This window comes from Bactrocera dorsalis, chromosome 2 (genome assembly GCF_023373825.1).
Source record: "Bactrocera dorsalis isolate Fly_Bdor chromosome 2, ASM2337382v1, whole genome shotgun sequence".
Lineage (NCBI taxonomy): Eukaryota > Metazoa > Arthropoda > Insecta > Diptera > Tephritidae > Bactrocera > Bactrocera dorsalis.
Genome location: NC_064304.1, coordinates 39955217 through 39970221, shown reverse-complemented (window position 1 = coordinate 39970221; position 15005 = coordinate 39955217). Strand labels below are relative to the sequence as shown.

The 15005-nt window shown below is 36.4% G+C and overlaps 2 protein-coding genes and 1 non-coding gene across 11 annotated transcripts in view; 1 reads left to right on the top strand and 2 right to left on the bottom strand.

Moving 5' to 3' along the window:
- Positions 1 to 15005, bottom strand: part of LOC105224592 (uncharacterized) — a 229400-nt gene that overhangs the window by 75512 nt on the left and 138883 nt on the right. The gene's annotated exons all lie outside the window — the stretch shown is intronic.
- The window catches only part of LOC105224589 (uncharacterized), a 91537-nt gene that overhangs the window by 60080 nt on the left and 16452 nt on the right, over positions 1 to 15005 (top strand). The gene's annotated exons all lie outside the window — the stretch shown is intronic.
- Trnam-cau (transfer RNA methionine (anticodon CAU)) lies at positions 6527 to 6598 on the bottom strand. Its single transcript has one exon. It is a non-coding gene; the product is annotated as a tRNA-Met (tRNA).

Here is a 15005-nt window from a genome sequence, read left to right as displayed (position 1 = left end):
GTTATTATATAAGCTCTATAAAACTTTTATTCAGCTCAAAAAGTTGGTGCTGCAATTATATTGTCCACCAGGTTCGCTGCTTAAGTCTTTTAATATCTTAATCTCGCGAATAGCGTTTCCATTACGCTTTTATAGCTACGCTTGCATAAACGCAATTAATCGTTAGCTTTACGCTGCCATACGAAATTGTGAGGTAAAAAAATATTAAATTGCGCAAGTAGAATTTTCGCCGCCAAAGCGACAACAACACACAGAAAAACATACAAATTTAGAGGTAAAACAATTGAAAAACTAAAGCGGCAAAATGCTGCCGTAAAAATTGTATTATAAACGCAGCTAAAAATAGCAGACACAGCAACAAAAAACAGCATCCAAAACCCAAAGAAAATTTCAATAACAAAGCCGATTTGCTTGTGACCCAAAAGACAAGAGACGGCAACAACAACAACAATTACGACATTAATGTATACAATTTACAATTGGGTGTTGAATTGAAAATTGTTTTGTGTGCAACACAGCGATTTCAACACGAAGTGGACACAACGCCAACAGCCAGCCGGCAATGCACGGCAATAAGGCCGCTCAAGCGCACAGCCAAAACACGTACGAGCGCCAAATATTTGCAAGACAGACATTTGCGCATGCGCACACACGTCGGACGGATCTTACAGGTATAGGTACATATGTTGAGTTGTTTAGTGTTTGCCGCGTACTTAACCCGGCCGAGTCAATCAGCGACAAGCGAACGACACAAAATAAGGCGCGTCCAAATGCCAGAGACAAGAAACAAAAACGCAGCAAATACTCGGAGCTACGAAAAATGCGATTGAGAAAACCAGGCTGGTCAGCGGTGAGCCGCCGATGGTGCTTGCGGAGCTTTTAATGCGCGCAGCTGGTTGCCAGCTATTTATACTAACTTATGGCTGAGTCTTTGGAGCACTATGCTGCTAATAAATATGTACATATATGTGTATACTTAAGTTATATTTTTATATACATATATAAAATTATTTATACGCACATAAAGTGCTCCAGACACATAAATATGTATGTATGTACACATTTTTAGTGCCTCCACCTATGTGCCTGTGCGCCCGTCTTGTGCTTGTCAATCGTTGGTCGCGCGCATGCCTCGCACACAGACAGACGATTGGACAAACAGATAGACAGGCAGACACGGACAATTCGAGCAGATAAGTGGCAATGCGTCTGACTAATGTGGCGCAGCATGAAATATGGGTCCTGCGGCACATTTTCACTGTGGGCAGGCTGGCGCTCGCACTCAGTCACTCATGTCGGCCCCAAATGCATTACACATATACATACAATTCTATGATTTAATGCCTAGTCAATGCGTATGCCTGCAAGACAGGCTCCACTCAACATGCACGCATGCGCGAAATCTGCATCACATACGAGATTTGTGTTGTCAGACCCCACTGGATAAGCAATGCGCCGCATCCGCTAAGCTGTTTGGTATGCAGCTCATATGGACACCACGCATGCGTGTACTTATGCTAATTTCTTGCGATCGGCTCGTTAGTTTGATTGTCGGGCGTTTATATGTAGATTTCCATAGGCATATTTTGTAGGTGTATACTTCATTATATGCACATTTTTAGATCCGTATGTAGGTTTGGTTTGTAGTAACTTTTGTTTTTTTCTAGTGGCAAAATTCTGTCCTTATCGAATAAAAAGATCCGAGTCCGTTCCGGTTACGTAATCGCAACTGTCTACTTTTCTAACGGTGCGTTGTACTGGAAAGGCGTTGAGTGATATTTATCAACATATTCAGATTGTGAGAATTTTTTATATGGGTCCTATTAGCCCTAAAGTAGTAAAGAGCAAACTTGTCGTCACTTCAGTGGGTTATGATTTCCGAAGGTATACATGTAACTTTTGACTCATTGACTATATCAGATATCTCTTTCATTACATGAAGTAAATAATAATGATGTATTCACAAAAAATGGAGTTGTGCGTTGTCTCAAATATATTGAGGAATACTGAGGCGGTTTTCTTAACCAAAGAAATAAAATTTTGCATTCGAATCTTCTCCTTCATCTTACCTTCCTTTCATACATAATATGATAGTGCATTGCTTATAAGGTAAGAGAGAGTAGGCATAGCGTATTATAAAGATTAGTTAGGTTAGATCGTTGATACAAATTCGATAGATCCCACTTTGACAGATATTCGTTGTTTATGTTACGCATAAACTTCTAAAACTAGATCAAAATATCCTCATAGACGAACTTCGCTAGGTTCGCTAAAAGTATCTTCCAAGATATTTTAATAAAGCCGGGCAAGAGAGTAGGAAGCGACAAAATGAGTGAGCCTCGTCTTCCTCCATACAGCTTTAGCAAAGAGCAGCCGAAAAAATATTTAGCCGCACTGCGTGTGAAACTATTGGACAGTGTCCAGTCAGAACACCTATCATTGCGGCGAGATTGACTTTGCTAAGAGCCAGTAATTCGAAGGATCTCTTACAGTTCACTCTGAGTTAGAAGGATCTTGCAATTGCACAAGTTTTAGTTGTTGACCAGCGCTCTCGGAGCTCTCTGAAGGTGCAAAAGTCCAACATCAGTACGTAAGAACACATCGGAAAATCGACTCACTTCCAATCGGATGAAATTGGGAAAGGTTGTCATGTATACGAGTAGTAAGCTCATCGACTTTACAGTTTTCGGCGATTTCATTGTCATCGAGTACCCATACAAGTATTGTACGAAAGATACTTGAAGCTTGTGCTAATGAGGTTATGGCCTCCTTGAACAGTTTGGAGCGCACAGTCAGCGAGCTTAAAGTCAGTATAGCCGCTCGTCTATCGAAGTGAGCGCACACCTCTCTTAAGGCAGTTACACTTCGAACCGTAGATCTGCTACCTTGATGTTGATGAAGCCAAAAAGCTCACTACACCCTATCTTCAAAGACTTCCTGCCGACCACAAATCCCTGGCAGGTATGTAAGCCTAGAAGCAACCGCAAGGAGAAGGTTCTGCAATGCAGAGATCTACTGGTATATAGAAAGCAATCTAAACAGTGACGGCTCTAAGCTTCAAACGGCTAAACACCTGCAGACATGAAGTCAGGAATATTTTTGCCTTACTGGAGCACAATTTTGCTGGAAGATCTGTTCATCGTTTTACTTATTGAAAACTTTTTCAACAGTGAACTGTTTTCCGTCTGCAAAAAGGATGCTGAAAAACGCTGAAAAGGGTTCATTTCGAGAGAGACACGTTCACCAAACTTTGTTTTCAATAACACGCTTGTGACATTCGCTGTGTGGCTTGCGCCGTCCTGTTGGCACCACATATTGTCCAAGTACATGTCATAAAATTCGGCTCAAAAATTATCCGTTATCTTTCGGGATGCAGTGGCAACTCATTGAGTACGTGTGTTCGCCACAACTACGTCACAGAGATGCCCAACGCTTGACAACGGCGTGTGAGAGACTGATTTGGGTCTTCCTCAATTAATGCGCTAGCGGCAGCAATATTCTCGGCACTATGGGCACTTCTTTCTCTCACTGGAACGGGAACATTTTGCACTATGCCTGTGGATTCAAATTTTTCCGGTAAATGCTCAATTGTTGGTCTCTTAAAGTTGAGGCCACTGATTCCGAATTTTGGTAGTAAAATTTTATAAATGTCGATTCGTTGTTGGATCGTATATCTTTTCATGATGAAATGGCAAACCTTACTCAAGAAAAATGTCAAAAGAGCGGGAAAAATATGACGTCGTTTGCTGTCCCTATCAGTCTACTTTTTTAGCGTCGTTTTGAAAAAACCTTTATATCACATGTTAAATATTTAGGCCATAAGAAAGCTTCAAAACGTTTTAACTGACTGTAATAATAGTTAAACCTACAAAATTTATCACTAAAAGCTACTGAGTCCAAACTTTCAAGCTCTAAGCTCACTCAACTGAGCTTTTAAAATACCAATCAGATATTCAGGAATATATGTATATTCCTGCTTAAGTTTTCTAGAGTAAATCGTCGTTTGCTCTCTCACTTTGCCTCTCCTGACTAATATTACTTGTGCAATTAAGTTTTTAAGCTTTAAGCTCAACGAATTGAGCTTTAGTTAACTTTCGCATTCGGTTGCACTCCAACTATCCCCCCACCTTACTTATTTTCCTCCTTTAACATCACGCGAGTAAACTAATTGCATCATCTATTCGCAGACATATAAACACATGTTACTTTTTATTTATACACAAACCGTGCATTGTCGCCTATTCATCAATTTTTGGACAAATAGTTGGCTGGCTGCCTGAGTAAGTGGCCGCACTTGTGGCAATGCAAAGACAAATGAATTCCTCCTGCACTTAAGCATTAATTCCGTTTGCTGTTTCACTGTCTACACAAACAAGCAGAAACAACAACAAAAGCGATAATCTTCCCTTCTATTTTTTGCCATATTTAACCTTCCAAGCGCTTGACTATTACTGCGCTGCCCGAACACATGTTCGCGGTAATAAATTGTTTTAACTGCAGGACAACTGGTGCGCGCGCGCCTTAATTTCTAAGAAGCGCTAAGCAAAAATGTTGCTGCAACAATAAAAGGGAATTAAAAGCATCTTATTCGCCTTCATTTTAAATACAATTATCTATATACATGTGTCCAGCTACATGTGTATGTGTGTGTTGGTGAAGCCTTTGTCGGTTGGCGACTATCGCTTGGCCCAAGCACATGAGCAAACGAGCAGCTGCTCGAAGCGACTGCGGTTGACCCATGAAAATAAATCGCGCTTCTCTTATTAATTTCAAACTTTCTGGGTGTGTCCACCACAAATAGATAAGCCACTCTGCAGCTCCACTTGCGGCTTGTCGCAAGCTTTGGTTTCGAGAATAGAATGGTGATTTTTTAAGTTCACTCTTGTCTGCTCCTTTTCTATTTTTTGCTCTGCGCTCGTTGACAAGCCATAAACGAATATGTGAAGGTAAAAGGTAGTTAAATAAAAATTAAAAGAAATACAGCGTGTCATTAAAAATCCGTTAACGGAAAGATGTGGCAACTATTGAATGGTGACTTTCGAAAATCGCTGTTGCTGCATTGTGAGGGATTGGGTGGCCGGAAAGAATTGTAACGACTTTGAGTTGGGAAATGAAAAGATCGCATCCTGGATTAATAAGTTGAGGATTTACGTTAATTGTAGTAAAAACGCTTCATGGTTTATTAAAATCTTTGATAACATTATTTAAAGTAAAGGTTTATTTGAATATTATAATAGTTAATAAGGCCATTGATAAGCTGCCGTAGCTGGGAGTTGTATCTGATTATTTTATCGCTTCTATCACAATGTTTGAGTCTAGGTCTTAAAGTCTCGACGAATCAGTAGTGTTGGAAAGAATGTGGTAAATATACTCGCATGATCACTTTCTATACACTAATAATTATAAAGTGTATCAGAAATCTGGTAAAAATTGTTCACATAAACAACCCAATAAACGAAAATCTCAAGTGACTTTTGCAGCTGGTTTTGGTTTAGGGACCTTTAAAACGGTATAATCTCTAAATAAGCTAAAAAAACTAAACTCCTTGCTACTCTAAGAAATATTCTCCAGGGTGCCACTCATATTAAAGTCTTCAACACAATTATCGGCAACCTATATTTGCCCTCATATCGAACTAATCTTAAAAAAAGTATTTGCAAGTTACAGATAGAAAAGGTTGGAATTTTAACTATTTGATGAATTGACTAAGCATATTATAATGGCTGATCTTAGAAGAGTACTTTTATAAATAGCATTTTTTTGACAAATCATGCGTGAGTTGTGTCAAGCTGTTATGATATTTTTGTTCAGAATTGTTTGGCATTTCATTATGGAAAGACTTACGCCTGAACAACGTTTACAAATCGTTCAAGTTTATTACGAAAATTTATTTTCTTTTTGCGCTTCGCTCAACTGATGGTCAACATAATCGGCCTCCCAAGCATACTAATCGCAACACCATCATCCACCTTGAGGAACACCATTCATAATTGGAAAATATTCGATCGAATAGACTACGTCCAGCACGCAGTGAAGAAAATATAGCAGCTGTACCTGAGATTGTACACATAGAGGGTGGAGAGTCGATTCGGCATCGTTCGCATTAACTCGGACTGACGTATAGAATGACTTGTGCATTTTACGTGGAGATCTTAAATCGAAAGCGTACTGCGAGAACTGAAGCCACTCACCCTTCCTCTCTCTTGAAAAATTCTAAGAAGATCCGACGATTTCGAGTCCAATTTTGTTCAGCGAGAGATTCTAGAGCTGCCAGTTTCACAGACCGGTGTTTTTTCATTAAAAAAGTAGAACTTCGAAATGGATCACCCTTTATTATACTTTACTATCATATTAAATATTTACGGCCCCAAATAACGCCGCAGTAATTGCTGGCTGATTAATGAAATATGACAATTTAGAGTACTTTCTATGGAAAAAAATGCCATTGTTATTTAAAAATATTTTTTTTAAAGAAATAACTAATTTAATTCATTAAAAATAAACCGATGTTTCCCACACAACTTATTAGCAGAGCAAGGTTTCGATCCTCGGACCTCTGGGTTATGGGCCCAGCACGCTTCCACTGCGCCACTCTGCTGCTTACCAACCTACTTGCAAATGACACACGTGATCCGCCAGTAGGTGTCGCTGGAATATTTTTTGAAATCTTATTTGATTCTTTTGAATTTCTTTTGCAATTTAAATGAACATTTCTGAAATTTAACTGGTATATAAAAAAAAATGTATTAGTATTCAATACAAATCGAAATGTTTGCGAAAAGTTTTGATTTCAAAATTGCTGGCGTCTCTAATGACTTTCAATAAGACATATTCCCTTATGCAAAGTCAGAAAACTATCAAGTATATTACATACAAATATTTAATGATAGTTAGCCTTATATTGAGATTAGAACAAATTCTTTTCACTTTTGTTACGTCTATGCGCTATTGTAATTCCTTCCATAAAAAGCGATAAATTATAAACTGTTGGGTGCATGGGTATTAAATTTTACAATATAGACTCAAATTTGGTTTCGAGACTATTTGAGATCAGTAAATAAACTACCCCAACCCCCATATACATATATGAGTTGATTATGCTGGAAAAGTTATACGCTATATTCTGAATAACTTTGCCTAAGGAACTATGAGTCTAAAACTGATTTCGAACCAAATTTGTTTGTCTGTTGCAGATATTCGAATGAAATTTAACACATACATAGATGCATTTTGACATTCAAGTACTATTGTTCATTTGTCGGAATCAGCCAGATCGGAAAACTATACTATACATCTCCCATACATACATTTTATTTTCCGATATCCATATACATATCTCCCCTACAACTGACTGTTGTAGGTTTTAAGCGGAAATTTTTATATAATAAATCTATTGTGAGACTAAACGAATGGAATATAAGTTCATGAAATTTTATTAAACACACTTTTATAGATGATCAATTCTACCAAAAACCTTTACAATGCATTGCATTCAAACATTTGTTAAAAGAGCTTAAACCTCATTAAAACTTCAAAGTGCATTGCCACAAAATGCATACAAATGAAAAAAGAATTAAATATTTTCATAAACAAGTAAGGAAGGGCTAAGTTCGGGTGTCACCGAACATTTTATACTCTCGCATGATAAAGTGATAATCGAGATTTCATTACCCGTCATTTACATATTTTTTTATTTTGCTGTCAACTTAATTAGAATTAAATTCTGAGAGATTTACCGATATTTTCGGTGAAAAATTAGGTAAGGTTAGGTGAGGCACTGAGTTCTTCGTGTTCGATATCAGGGACCTTGAAAAGTTATAGTCCGATCACGACAATTTTTCCACAAGGGATACCTCAGATCAAATACCGTATTTGTGTAAAGTTTTATTCGGCTATCATCATTGGTTCCTAAGGTACATATATATTATACAGAGAAGGCATCAGATGGAATTCAAAATAGCGTTATATTGTAAGAAGGCGTGGTTGTGAGCCGATTTCACCCATATTTCGAACATGTCATCAGGGTGTTAAGAAAATATTATATACCGAATTTCATTGAAATCGGTCGAGTAGTTCCTGAGGTATGGTTTTTGGTCCATAAGTGGGCGACGCCACGCCCATTTGCAATTTTTAGAAAAAGCCTGGGTGCAGATTCCTTCTGCCATTTCTTCCGTGAAATTTAGTGTTTCTGACGTTTTTTGTTAGTCGGTTAACGCACTTTTAGTGATTTTCAACATAACCTTTGTATGGGAGGTGGGCGTGGTTATTATCCGATTTCTTCCATTTTTGAACTGTATATAGAAACGCTTGAAGGAAACGACTATATAGAGTTTGGTTGACATAGCTATAGTAGTTTCCGAGATATGTACAAAAAACATAGTAGGGGGCGGGGCCACGCCCACTTTTCCAAAAAAAATTACGTCCAAATATGCCCCTCCCTAATGCGATCCTTTGTGCCAAATTTCACTTTAATATCTTTATTTATGGCTTAGTTATGACACTCTATAGGTTTTCGGTTTCCGCCATTTTGTGGGCGTGGCAGTGGGCCGATTTTGCCCATCTTCGAACTAACCTTCTTATGGAGCCAAGAAATACGTGTACCAAGTTTCATCATGATATCTCAAGTTACAGCTTGCACGGACGGACGGACGGACGGACGGACGGACAGACAGACATCCGGATTTCAACTCTACTCGTTACCCTGATCACGTTGGTATATATAACCCTTTATCTGACTCTTTTAGTTTTAGGACTTACGAACAACCGTTATGTGAACAAAACTATAATACTCTCCTTAGCAACTTTGTTGCGAGAGTATAAAACATACAAAGCAACACATTATAAGAGAATATTATTGAATTTTCAACATTTTCACATTAAAATTGCCTCGGAAAATGCATATGTTTGAAATACTTCACTATTTGGTATTTGTGTCAGTATTTCCTAACAGTTTTAGTTCATGGAAAAAATGCTTAGAAATTCCACTGAATCAAATTTGCAGCTGCGGCTGCGTTACTAAAGACAATTTTCTAATTACAACTATTACAATTGTAGCCGTGCTACCAACTGTTGTCACTTTAATTACCGCGCTGTGTTGTCTCGCTATTTGTTTGTGTTGTGTTGTTGTTATTGTTGTTGTTGTTTACTAAGCGGTAACTTTTGTCACTTTAATGGTTTTTGACCTTAACGCACCATGTAAATACACGCGCACACATTCTGATTTTATTATTATTTTCGTTAATTTGTGTAAACAGTCGCGGACGCAAACAAATTGCGCTTTTAATTTGCTGTGTGTTGAAGTTTGTGGCTTAAGTCTTTTATTACTTGTGATTATTTGCGCATATGCGCCTACAATCGCTTAGACACTTAAGGCTTGTCGCCAAATCAAAAAGTGGGTATCAAGAATTCAGCGGGCAATGACTGAAGGTGTAGACATGTTCTGTAATTACGTGACATTGATTGTGTTTACTGTTAAGCGAGTGGGTAAAAATTTGCCAAATTAGTCAGCAATTTATTCGGGTAAATTTTGGCGGAAGGTTATTGTGGGCTGCATTTTTTTATAACAGGGAACTATCATTTACAAATATGAAAACCTTAACAATAACAGCGTAATGTAATTAAAAATATTAAGTGAATTGCATTAAAAGGTGAATTAAGAATATATTTCGAAACAATTTTTAAATATTTTTTTTCATTTTTTTCATTTCTATTCTGTAAAAGAATTAGTGAATACAATAAAGTTTGATCCATTTCAAGTTTCCCTATTTGTTTAAAGAAAAAAACACAGATACTTAAAATTTAATGGGGAATGTTTATTATCATTCGAAAGAACATTTTTTAGTATTTATCTTTTGAAGATTATCTCTTTCAAATATTGGCCGCAGCTACGTTTCGGATGGTCCATCCGTTAAGTCGAATTTTCCATGACTCGTTCGAGCATCTCGATTGGTCGATTGGAATCACATGCGTGATGTTTTGTTCCAAAGCTTGAATTGAAGCGGGTTTGTCCACAAAGATTTTAGACTTTACATATTCCCACAGGAAAAAGTGGAATGGTGTGATATTACATGTTCATGGTGTCCAATCGACCGGCTCAAAATGTGAAATTATCTGCTCACCGAAGTGTTTTCTCAATTATTCCTTTGTTTGATGCGATGTGTGCGAAGTGGCGCCGTATTGTTGAAAAAAATGTCTCCGGGATCGATTTCAGGTATCAAACAGTCAGTTATCATGGCGTAAAATTGGTCACCATTGAAAGTTACGTTCTCACCGGCATCATTTTTGAAAAAATATGCACCGATGATTCCACCGGTTCACAAACCACACTAAATCGTTGGTTTTTCTGAATGAAATGGCAGCTCTTGAATGTCCTTAGGTTTCAGGTCCTCCCAAATGCGGCAATTTTGCTTGTTTACATACCCATTGAGCCAGAAATTATCTTATTAAACTTTTCAAGAGCTCATAAATTGGAGCGATGTCGCTTGGGAAGATGGAGCGGCTAACCTCAGCTGCTATATTTTATAAATTGAGCGAAGTGCGCGGAACTTATTCTCTTTTGAATGCCATTAATCGTCACTGGCTTGTTGGCATAGACCATAGAAATAGGAAAGTTCCTCAATTGATGCGCTAGCATTAGGAATATTCTCCACACTACAGGCACTTCTTTGTCTTGACCATAAATTGGACATAGCAAATTTTAAATAATTTCTATCTATTATCTATAATGGCAAACCTTACTGAAGAGAAATGTCAAAAGAGCGGAAAAATATGGGGTCTTTTGCTGTCCCTATCGGTCTACTTTTGTAGCTCCCTATTGAAAGACTTTATATGTATATAAGTATATACTTATTTTACTTGAAAGAGAAGAAGTTATATTAATAACTGTAATCGCAAATTAAAGTTTTTAAGAGCTTAATAATTTTGTTGGCTCCTTACGTCTAGTCTACATCGGTAGTTGTTTCGCACCATAAGTATTTATAAATATCATTAATACTTTTGAGTGTATCAGTAGCCGATTCGCGTGTATAATGCTTACCATCGGAATCACTTCGTCGACATACATTTGTCAGTGCATGCCAGCATTCGTCATAAACCATGGAGAATTAGCTACCTCCAGTTTTATGTTCATTAACAAATTCGTACAAATTAATGTATTCCATAAATGCAAATAAATTTGCATGAAACCAAGAGTATACAAACGTACATAGGTATAATATATCAATCGCCTAGACTAGTGGGTTTTCATTCTTACTGCTGAGTGCTCGATAAACCGTCTTGATAAAACTAATAAAAAATTGCTTAAAAATACGAATTTATTTTGACTTCACAACAACATATTCACAAATGCATATAGTATGTAAATAAATAAATATACATATGCTACAAATATTTGTAAGCAAGTGCATACATCTGTAACGTTTGGAGTCTCTTAAATAATAAAAAGTTCCGCTGAGCAAAAACTGCTTTGCAACATTAAAAGTTTCACATATTTACGCCTATATGCCAAATAAACAAAAACAAATAAGACATAAGACATAAAAAATGTATGGAAATTGCATATGTCGCCGCGATGTTACAACAACAAAACTCACAACCAAGTAACGTGAAAAACTTTGCTAATAACCACAATCACACAAGCTCACAACCACAGGCGTTCCTCAATCATTGCTTCATTCTAGTTAGCACATTTAGCTTTTATTTGCTTAGTTATTTAAGCGTGTATTTCGCTTTTTGTTCCTCTTCTGCTTTATTGCTAATATCCACAACCTACTCAAAGTGCCGTGAGTTATTGCAATTTATTGTTGCCTAAATAACTTTATTGTAATCGACTGTGTCTATAATTGTTGTTTGTTATGAGCTCATCAGCAGTTGTCATCATTATCATCATATTGCAAGCAATGATTGCCTTAGCGATAATTACTACCTTCAATGATGCAGCACAACATCGGCGCTTTTTTCTACCTTTGCCTTTGCCGCTTGACACAAATGTGTTTCGATGCATTTAAAAAATAATCAATATTGTGGCAAAGTTGCGAAAAAGAAAAAAATAATATTTTACAAGTTTTTATTGTTAACGACTACAGGTCAATTAGCAGAATGTAAGTAAGTAATTTTTAAAAAATATGTACCTTTAAATAGTTGGCTACTGACAGCAATAATTTTGTTGTTGTAATTTGCAGTTATATTACTAAATCAATAATGGATGTAACAAACTTAACATTTGTAGAACAATAATATTATATTCCATAAAACAATAACATATATTATTTCGAAAGAAGAAGTGAAAAATTATATATTTTTAATTATGGAAGTCGTATTCACTTTTTTTAAGGTGATTTCCTTTTATTATTTAAAAAATGTACTTTGGTTTTCAACATATACGGTCCATAATTCCGGTCTCTTTCTGCAAATAGCTTCGCGCAAACGACGCATAGCACTCAAATAGTATTCTTTGTTGACAGTTTGTCAGGTCGGAAGAAAGTCGAAGTGCACCACACCTCGATAATCGAAGAAAACTGTCAATATGAACTTGATTTTTGACCTGCTTGAACGTGTTTCTTTCGGCTTCGGCTCACCTTTGCTACAATATTCGGTCGATTGATCGTGTGTTTCCGGGTCGTAAGCATAGGTCCAAGCTTCAGCGTCTGTAATAATATGTTTTAATACATCCTGGCGGTCGGAAAGCAATTAAAAATTTGGTGATTTTAGAATCAATCATGCTTTCCCCTCGCTTAGGCCTAAATGATTTTTCACATTGATTTTCACCGCTCTTTCTGATATTCCAACAATGTCAGTAAAATCTCTGACTGAAAAACGTCGATTTCCAAGGACCAATTCTTTTATTTTATTGACATGATGTTCAACACCGAACGTGCGTATACCTGAAAATATTTTCCGAAAATTGTAAGTTGATTTGGTAAAGGCTTCCAAAATTTGTTTTTCAAAATCTGTGTGGAAAATTTCTCCGTATTTACACAATCTTTTTAGACATATTAGTCGGTAACGATCAAATGAACAATCTTTTTTTTGTTTTTTTTTTTAATTTTAATAATAATTTCGATTTTTTTGGAAACCGCCATTTTATCAAAAATCAAAATTTTTACTTTGAACCTTACATAATTATGTGTATCTATAAATATTAGATAATTTTAAGCAGAATTCTCCTCCACACCAGACACCTTTTTTGGAAAAAGGATCAGGGAAATTCAAAAATTTTCAAAAAAAGTCACCGAATATTAAAAAACATGCAAGATAGATTTTTCAAACGTTTATTATTCTATTTATTTATTAAATAGCATTATCCTATAAAAAATTACCGACCAATGCCCCTCTTTCGGACTTGGAAGTGGATAACCCTCCAAAGTAATATCAAAGAAAATATAAAATGTTTCCAGAATAAAAACTTGTAATTTCTATGTAACAAAAATGTAGTTATGTACAAACAAACATATACTTTTATAACTGCACTTCCATAGCGTCACACTTGAGGGCTTACAACATTTCCTCAAATGCTTTTTCAATAAGATTTTCAACATTTCTCCATATTCACCATATTCACCATTTACAATGTAACATAAATGCGAAAAATAAGCGGAAAAAAGTAAATGAAGAAAAACCTCCACAATGAAACAACTGGCTGGGCCAACAAACCACTGTTTCAATGGTGCTAATGATAAAGGTACTGCTTTGAGGAATTACTATGATTACATTGCAGCACGCGGCAATTAAAGTGCCACAAGTGCAACAAACAGCGAATGCCAAGTAAACAAATGCTTCAAATGGCAGGCGTAGAAATGATGATTGGCCGGTTGTTTGTCTATGGCAGCGGTAATGGTTATTTGTATCTGTTGTTTGTGCTCTGGAAATATTTGAATGATTACGAACGGCAGCAGTAGTGTTTGTCTGTATGTGTGACAGCTATTAATTGTAGGTGGTCATTGTGGCAGTTGTTGTTATTGCTGCTTTTGCGTAATGTAACGTGGCTTGGAATTTTAATAACTGTTCTGAGTCATAATTCCATTGCGAAATCGGAACTGAATAATTGACTTAGTATGTGTGTTGACTAAATTGATTATTCTATTGATTATATAATTGACTTTCTTGGAATTCTAGTGCACATTGGATTTGCACACCAATTTATTCAGAAAGTTAATAGCAAGATTTTCCACCATTTATTGGAGTGAATATCATATGTACAATAACTTTTCTTATTAAAATCATATGAAGAGATAACCATAATCAGACGCAAGAAAAATCGGTAACTTCAACAATGTATTCGGAGTTTTTAGGAATGCCTTGGGCAATAACTTATTCCAAATTTCATTAGGATATATTGTCAAATAAAAAATTCTACCATACAAGCACTTAATTCCGATTGTTCATATTGTATGGCAGCTATATGCTGTAGTGTACAATATTGGCGATTCCGTCAAGCAAAAGCTTCTTTGGCACAATAGGACAGGTAAAAACTTCAGATCGGTATCTCAAAAAAAAGTTATCTAAACTAAGATACGTTATAAGTCATAATATTATTAAATATTTGGAAGAAAAATCCAGCGCGCCGAGGCGGCATAAGGGTTGAATATAGATCAAACAAAGGAATATGGTTGTATGTGTTACAAATGTCGATCAAGACCTTCTAAGCTGGGTATATATTTGTATTCTTTATTAGAAACGACTGGTGCGCTGTTGTCAACTCGGCTATAACCGCGTAAGTGGAAAAGTTTTGAAGTTTTTAACAGCCCGAAGAAAACAACGGAGTCCCTGTAAAATATATATATATATATGCATAAAAAGCTGATTCGATTGGCAATACTTGTCTTTTTTCGATCCGTTTGTATATACGGTAACTACTTAGTCTCTTTCAGTGTCTTTTGAGATATCGAACTGAAATTTGCACATTATAGCATATAGCTACAATACAATCTGATCGTTCAAGATCAAGTTCTTGTGTGAACGTTTTGTATTTGTGAATCGGCGTTCGACTTGAGACCTTCGCCTTTATG